The sequence below is a fragment of the Pteropus medius genome, unplaced genomic scaffold, assembly GCF_902729225.1.
Source record: "Pteropus medius unplaced genomic scaffold, Ma_sr-lr_union100, whole genome shotgun sequence".
In the NCBI taxonomy this organism is placed as follows: domain Eukaryota; kingdom Metazoa; phylum Chordata; class Mammalia; order Chiroptera; family Pteropodidae; genus Pteropus; species Pteropus medius.
The window spans coordinates 109281-118600 of NW_024347864.1; the positions used below are offsets into that span (position 1 = coordinate 109281).

Sequence of the window (9320 nt, forward strand, 5' to 3'; positions counted from 1 at the left end):
ATTCGAGTTGTTTCTAGTTTGAGGCTATTGTGAATAAAGTTGCTAAGAACATTCTCGTACCTGACTTTTGCATTCATTTTCTTGGGTATAAATCTAAGAGTGAAATTGCTAGGTCATAAGGTCAGCAATATGTTTAGCTTCAGTAGATACTGGCAAACATTTTTCCAGAGTGGTTGTTTCAATTTATACTTCTGGCAGAAATATATGAGATTTCCAGTTGTTCCACATTATTGACAATACTGGGTGTTGTCAGTGTCTTTAACTTTAGGTAGGTGTTTAATAGTATCTCATTAAGGGTAATTTGCATTTCTCTGAGGAGTAATGTTGAGAATTTTTACTTGTGCTTATTACCCATTTGAGTATCCCCTTTTCGTGAAGTAATAATTCAAATCTGGTGCCTCTTTCTGAATTGTTGCATTCTTTTTTTCGACATTTATATAATTTGTGAAGTGATCCCCTCGATTACTCTAGCACCCATCTGGCACTACACACCCTATTACAATAATATTGACTATATTCCCCATGCTGTACTCTACATCTTGGTGACTGTTTTGTAACTACTAATTTGTACTTCTTCATCCCTTCACCTTTTTTGCCCAGCCCTCCAACCCCCATGCCCTCTGTCTGTCACCAGATTGCCCTCTATATTGGTGAGTCTATTTTTGTTTAGTTTGTTCCTTTTGCTCCTTAGATTCCATGTATAAGTGAAATCATATGGCATTTATCTTTGTCTGACTTATTTCACTCAGTACAATGCTCTCTAGGTCCATCCATGTTGTTGCAAATGGTAAGATTTCATTATTATGGCTAAGTAATATTCCGTTGTATATATGAACCATAACTTCTTTATCCAGTCAGCTATTGATGTGCCCTTAGGTTGCTTCCATATCTTGGGCTATTGTGAATAGCACTGCCATGAAAATGGGGGTGCATAGATCTTTACCAACTAGTGTTTTGGTTTTCTTTGGATAAATACCCAGAAGCACAGCTGCTGGGTCAAAAGGTAGTTCTAATTTTAAGTTTTTGAGGAACCTCCAGACTGTTTTCCATCGTGGCTATAACAATTTGCAATCCCACCAACGGTGTACGAGGATTCCCTTTTCTCTACATCCTTGCCAACACTTGTTTGTTGATTTACTGATGATAGCCAATCTAACAAGTGTGAGGTGATATCTCATTGTGGTTTTAATTTGCATTTCTCTGATGAAGAATTGCTGTATTCTTTGTGTTGTATTATGTTAGTGATCCAGTAGGCTTCCCTCAAAAGTATAGAGATCAATTAAAAAAAACAAAATAAATTTGAAATACATTCAAATTTGTAGCAAATTTGCTGAACTGTGTCAATTCTCTTATAAAATATTTGTATGTATATGTATGAGGTAACATGAGAGATTATGTGTACCGCTTAAGAATAATATGTCAAAGACCTTGCAGTATCAATTATAATTATTTGTAACTTTTAACTAAAAGCCTGTTAAACCATTGTAAAAATGAGTCATATTCACTGAGAACGTCAAATGCTGGTGAGGATGTAGAGCAGCAGAAACTGTCATTCATTGCTGGTGAGAATCCAAAATGGCACAGCCACTTTGAAAGACACTTTGGTGGTTTCTTAAAAAACTAAACCTATTAGCATACAATTCAGGAGTTGTGCTCCTTGGTATTTACCCAAAGTAGTTGAAAACTTATATTCACACAAAACTTGTACACAGATGTTTATAGTAGCTTTATTCATAATTGCAAAAACTTGGAAATAACCAAGATCTTCCTCAGCAGGTGAATAGATACATAATCTGTGCTACATCCAGACAATGGAATATTATTTAGCAATAAAAAGATATGAACTATAAACCATGAGAGAGATATGGAGAAAACAAATGCATATTGCTAAGTGAAAGAAGCAAATCATACTGTATGATTCCAATTGTAAGACATTCTGGAAAAGGCAAAACTATGGAGATAATAAAAAGATTAGTGGTTGCTAAGGACTCGGGGAAGGGAAGAATAGCAGAGCACAGAGAATTTTTAAGGCAGTGAAAATACTCTATGATATACAATGATAGATACATGTCATTATACCTTTGTCCAAACCCATAGCATGTGTAACACCAAGAATTGCACTAAGATAAACTATGGACTGTGGATGATAATGATGTTTCATTGTAGGTTCATCCTTGTTAAAAAAATATATATGCCATTCTGGTAAGTGATATTGATAATAGGGAGCCCATGCATGTGTGGGTACAGAGGATATATTGGAAATCTATACCTTCCTCTCAATTGAGTGTGTAAACCTAAAACTGCTCTAAGAATTGTCTTTAAAAAAGAGCCAAATTTTTCCTGAACTTCCTGCCTCTTGCATTTTACTTCTAGAGCCTGAGATCAAGACATATAACCTTAATTTGGTAAACAATTGTTATTCATATTGGAGCAAATAACAGAAACCCTGCTATATGACTTTGTTAATTATGCATTCTTGCCTCACCAAATGTACAAAATATGCAAATATATACAATTTACAAAGTAAACTTTGCAAAATGACCCTTAATAATATTTTGAAAAAACAATAATAGTAGTAACAACATGAAAAACACTTTTAATTCTTGAAAGCCCATTTATGTACATTATTTTCACCAAGACTGACAACAACCTGTGAAAAGGGTGAAGTGGATATATTATTTACAATGTGAAATTGAACAAAATAAGCACAGAGAGCTTAAGTGTGGTTGTATAAAGACATGTTTCTCCATTTCAAAAGTACTAATTTATCAAAAATGAGCTATTGGTCTGCCAATGAACCATTCTCCTTTGCCATCTTAATTTGCTTCTCTATTGAAACAGTAGCAAATGTCCTCTCTTGTACTCACCCCCTAGTATTCAAAGAACCAAATCAATGGACAATTGATCCAAGTATTTTCTTGAGTTAAATCCACTATCTTAAAATGAACACAAGGTTAAATGTTCTTTGGTGGTTTGTGACATCGACTGAGCAACATGAGTGAATTACAGCTGCATGTCTCCTCTACTGCTATCTATTATCCAGTATGTCTTATTTAATTTTTGGTTTCAGGCAGGCAAATTGACCATGTATACTTGCTTGTGTCAGTAGCTAATTTTAGATCACTAACCTAATTGAAAATGGCATGCCCCTTTAGCTTGTCATGTAAAAATTCACATTTTCTCATTAATGTGATTCATTTATATTAGATTTGACTTGACAGAATGGCAATGTGTAATATAGGAGGCAAGTATGACAGGATTTGTCTCTCACTCAGTCACACTCTTTATAAATGATCCAGTCAAGGCATCAGCCTACAGTGTTTTCTCTTTAATGAGATAAATTTTGAACTTGCACCTATTTTAATGTAACTTTTTCCATGTTATCTCATAAGCAAGGCAACCATTATCGGAAAGGTGACAATTTTATCTATAGCCTACATTTACATTCATTTAAGGCAAATGGACAAACTGGTATGATAGAAAGATTGCCCTTTCATTACTGTTGTGTGTCTGTGTATCTAAACTGCTTGCAGGTTGGACAAAGGTGAACATTCCTGTTTTAAGTGCAATTTAAAGACAGTGGTAGGAATTGTGAATTATATAAGCAAGGTATGATGTTGCAAATAGTCTGGAAAAAGTAGGAACTGGTAAAATGAGCATTGCAACTTAAAATAAAAAGGAATGTTTAAAAAAGACTAAAAAAAGGAAAAACATCAAGTTAGGAATCCTTGTTACTAAAAGAACAAAACTTTAAATAACTTGTGAGTTTTGTGTACTCAATGCCCTTTCCTTTTACAATCTTTTCTTACTATAATAATTACTAATTCTCAGAAGAATTGAAGAAGTTTTGTTTTGTTTTGTTTACCTACTTTTCTTTCAATTAGATAGGAAAGGAATGAATGGCCTGATAGCATTGCTCAGATTTAATCTTTAAAATATCTATAGGCCTCATATATGTCTTCTCTCCATAGCTACTTTTTTTCAGAAACTTCAGAAACCCTTATTGAGATATAATTTACAATAAAATTATATATATTCAAGGTGTACAACTTGATGATTTGATACGTGTATATTTTATGAAATGATTATTACAATAAAGCTAATTAACATATTCATCACCTCATATAGATACCATTTTTTGGTGTATGGTGAAAACACTTAAGATCTACTCTCTTAGCAAATTTCAAGTATATAATACAGTGTTATTAACTATAGTGACCATGCTGTACATTAGATCCCCAGAACATCTACATTTTATAACTGAGAGTTTGTACCCATTGACCAATATCACCCCATTTCCTCCACCCTCTAGCTTTTGGAAGCCACCATTCTATTCTCTACTTCTGTGAGTTTGACTTTTTTTAGACTATACAAATGCATGAGATCATGTAGTATTTGCCTTTCTGCATCTGGCTTATTTCACTTAGCATAATGTCTTCCAGATTCATCTATATTGTCACAAATGGCAAGATTTCCTTCTTTCGAATAACAACAACAACAACAACAAAAATCCCATTGTGTGTGTGTGTGTATCACATTTTTAAAAAATCTATTCACTTGTTTCCATATCTTGACTATTGTGAATAATGCTTCAATGAGCATAAGAGTGCAGATATCCCTTTGAGATACTGATTTTATTTCCTTTGGTCATATGCCCAAAAGTGTATGGATCATATGATAGTTTGACATTTGATTTTTTTTGAGGATGCTCTATACTGTTTTCCATAGTGGCTGCTCAAATTACATTCCCATAAGCAGTGCATAAAGGTTCCCTTTTCTCCACATCCTCACCAGCACTTATTATCTCTTGTCTTTTTGATAACAGCTATTCTAAAATGTGGAGATGATATCTCATTACAATTTTGGTTTGCATTTTCCTGATATTAGTGATGTTGAGCATCTTTTCATATATCTGTTGGCCATTTGGATATCTTCTTTAGGAAAATGTCTATTCAGAGATGCTACAGGTAGCTTCATCTAAAAAGAATTGTGGATAACTGGTGACCTTTGCCAAAGCAAATTTTTAAAGACATTTGGATTCCTCATTGAAGTTATTTTGTTCAATACTTCTGCCCCATTTGTCTATGGAATTTGCTTTGGCAGAAAATTGGGGTAAATATCTAAAGATTTGGCATAAGGAGAATGGGAGATATTTCATGGGTATGTGTGGTCTTTATGAAGCAAACTCAGAACTCTTATAATATTCGCTTTGTGGGAAACACAAAACTCTCAACCACAGGCAGTCATAGAGCCAGTAAGTGGTGGAGTCAGGACTTGAACACAAGTCTTCTGATTCCAAGTGTGATGTTTTTTGTAAGACTCAAAACCCCAAAATGTACTATAATTATCCATTGTACTTTACTACTAGTGACCTGAGTCAGGAGTGCTAAATGGGAATTAGAACATAAATATTCTCTAATGTAGCTAGTTGCTCTTATACATCTAGAGTGATTTTGTTACTCATTTTAAAGTTGGGTATTACTTTAAGCATTCTTCACAAAAGTGTATTTCCACAAAGACAGGTGATCACTGCATTCTTTAATTTCATTGGACAATAATTGATATACTGGTTGACCATTAATGACAAGTGAAATTATTTCAGCTGTTTGTTCAACAAAACAAAAGGAAATTATTCATGGATAAAACTAATATGTATTATACCATACCACTTAATGTTTCCCATCTGAGAATTTTGTCTCTCATATTTACTACTAGACTTTGGAGCTGTCAATACTATTCACATCGTGTGTGTATGCATGTGTATTTATATAAACTAAGTGCTAACTGCTTACCCCGAGACTGGAAAATATATCTTTCCTGTATTTTGTGCAAGTTAGTGCCTATCATTACATCTTATATATGCAACTCAATGAAGTACATTTATTTAATTTGAATTATTACTGATAATTTAAGAATAGAATAGTATCGTCAATTTATAATACCAGAGAGGGTACCTATTTATCTACTTTTAAGTGTAGCTCTTTGCACATGGCAGATTTCATATGCTACTAAAACTTCCATAATAAAAACCAAAACGATGGCAAATATTCCATAACTTAGAGTCAAACCTTCTTTTATTCCTTTCCTATTGCCATAATCCATAATTTCATATGTCAGCCTGAGACTTCTGCAGTAGTTTCATGATTAGCTTTCCTGGGTTTAGTCTTCATCTAGCCAGTTTGTCTTGACTATCATCAACAGGAGTAATTTGTTAAGGGCTACTGTAATTATGCTGCTTTCCACCTCAGCAAATGTCTCACCACATAGAGTCTCAGTACTTCTGCTCTAATGCCAGTTTTCCATAATCATGATAATTGTGCAGACATTTACAAGCTCACATGTTTTTATTTAATCCTCAACAAACATGTATTTTACAGATGGGAAAACTGAGACTCAGGGCGGGCGACGACTGTCAAAACATCACAACCAACCTGTATTTGGCACTCTGGGCATGACTTCAGGTTGCAAGGTTCTAAGCACTGTCATGTACTCTTTCAACTAATTCATATTGCCTAGACTTACCTTTCTAACCTTACTTCTTTTTACTTTTCTACACACACAATTGGCACTGGTCAGTCAGGTGTCCATACTATCCCCACAAATATAAACTGCTGTACTTTTACTCATCCTAGCCTTTTAGTAGAATCCCTTCTCCTTCCTCTAGAGACTCAAATTCCTCTCATCATCCAGTGCAACACAAGCACCATCTCCTCCGTCTTCACTCACCTCCCTCTACTTTCAATTTCTATAGTATATCATGCATTCCCAATATTAGCATACCATCATTATTTTATGGATGTAAATCATTTCTACTAAAACATATTCTGAGCTGCCTGAGGGCAAGTATCGTGTTTTATATGCCTTTGGTATTTTTTGGCACGATCATATGCCTATTGTAAATGACAATAAAAACTGTTATTTTTGCTTTAATAATTATTATTGCTTTAATAATTATAATAATTATTGCTTAAATAATTATATTGCTTTAATAATAATAACTATTATTATTACTATTATTATTATTAGTAGTAGTAGTAGTAGTAGTAGTAGTAGTATTAAATTGCAAAACTAAAATGCAGTTATTCTGTATTTTAGTTTTGCAATTTAATAATAATTCTTATTAGGTTAATTTTTTCCATTCAACATAAAACATTAAATCTAAAACATGGGAAATAAATACTTTAAGGAGTATTCTGGATCGTCTGAGCACTTCCAACGCCAGATGGTCACCATACAGTTCAACTCCTTCGTGACCTCAGACCACAGCAAAATCCTCAAAGGCCACTTCGATGCCCCCTCACACGTGTGCTGGAAGATCAAGTCCCCACTATCCAAGGAGCTGTAGCAGAAGTACAATGTGCTCTCCATGTCCATCCACAAGGATGATGAGTTCCAGGTGGTTCAAGGACACTACAAAGGTCAGCAAATAGGCAAGGTAGTTGAGGTGTACAGAAAGAAATATATCATTTGCATTGAGCAGGTGCAATGTGAGAAGGCTAATGGCACAACCGTCCATGTGGGCATTCATCCGAGCAAGGTGGTTATCACCAGTCTAACACTGGACAAACATTGGGAAAAAATTCTTGAACGGAATGGCAAATCTCGACAAGTTGGAAAAGAGAAAGGCAAATATAAGATGAACTTTTTGAGAAAATGCAGGAATGAATATAACTGGTTGTGCAACCACAGTTTAACTGTAGTTTTGCCTGCTTTGTATTCCTTTGAAACTTTTCAAGATGTCTCTGGAATATTTTGTTTCTTTTCTGTTTTGTTATTGATATGTGGCTTTGTAAATCTACTTTTGCTATTTTGATTAATTTTATGAATAAAAGTTTTAAATGTTTCCTAATTCAAAGAAAAGGGGGGGTGTTCTGAATGCCATTTGGAATTTTCAGGCGGACCTGCATAGATGATTTGAAAATGGTGGTGTCATGCATTTTTATGCTCCCAAAATGGCTTATTAAAGTAGAATACTTAACCGCTTATTAAAAATAAACACAGATCATTGCAACCCAGAAAAATGTAGCAGGCAAGGTAAGATTAGTCCCTTCAGTTCCTAATGTTACATCACACTGTCTCAACAACATAGTGATGGAGAACAAACTCTGATATGATGCTGGCTAGAGTGTGCACCCTAGCTTGCTGCTTCCCTCTTTACCAAGAGCCACATTTCTCTCCCAAGTTCTCCTCCTCTCCTTGCATCCCTTCCTACCTCCCCTTTCCCTGCTCTGCCAAATGCCTGAACATTTCTTAAGACTAACTTAGTCTAAATAATTTAATTTGCATTTTGGTAAAGTGATGTTAAGAAGTTATTTTTCTTTGAGTAATTTTTTTTCTTATTTGTATAGATCTCAAAGTTATAAAGAAAGAATGTTATGAAAATGGATGTGTGTGTGTGATGTGTTGTGTGTGTGTGTGTGAGAGAGAGAGAGAGAGAGAGAGAGAGAATATACTAGCTTGATAGAACATTTCTGTAATTCCTAGCGATGACTCCTTAGATGTAAACTTCCTATCCTTTTTGTATCTTTTTTATTCTTACATCACTCTTTTCTCAACTTTCTTACACATTAATGATCCTGGTATAGGCATTTTCCAAGATTGATGGATGACTAGCTAAAAGGTTTCATAGCCCAAGGCAAGGAAGAGGTCCATTAACTTCACATGGTCAATAATTTCCCTGGGTAATGCCCTCCTTTGAAATTTTATTGCTCATAAAACCCATGTTTTAATGTTCAGAAAAATTAAACATCATTGTAAGTTGCTCATTCTTAAAATTCTACCTGTCCTTGCCCTTTTGCTGTGTCTTCATTCTTCAAATATATTGGTACACTCTTTTTATATACTTCTTTAAAACTTAAATTTTGTTTGTTTATATATTGAATCCCACACTTAGAAACTAATATTCATTTTCAAGGGATACATTAATTTCCTTAACTAAAAATATTAAGCATGGTATTCTGAAATGGAGTATCTGTAACTGATAAATAGCTTTAGTCAAACTGTGTATTTATAGCTGATAGGTCTACTAGGATTACTAGGATGCCAAACCACCAATTGAAAAAATGAATAAAGAAAATAAACACTCACCATCAATTGGGGGAAAAATGACATAACTTTGTTTTGTTACTCTGTCGTTTAATGAATTGACTGACTCGAACTGAATGTGAGACCATCTTTCCCACAGACCCTTCCTTTTCATCCAAAGAAACCTGTAGACTATTTCTAGCCTTTTAGTAGAATTTTACAACCCATCTGAAATCATTAACTGTTTTCATGGCTTTTAATTTTTAAATCTCCTTAGATTTAAAAAAAAAAAAAAA

General features: G+C 34.2%; 1 pseudogene; it reads left to right on the forward strand.

Annotated features, from left to right (window-relative positions):
• Positions 1-7222: 7222 nt before the first annotated feature.
• Positions 7223-9320, forward strand: part of LOC120615710 (60S ribosomal protein L26-like) — a 5871-nt pseudogene continuing 3773 nt past the window's right edge.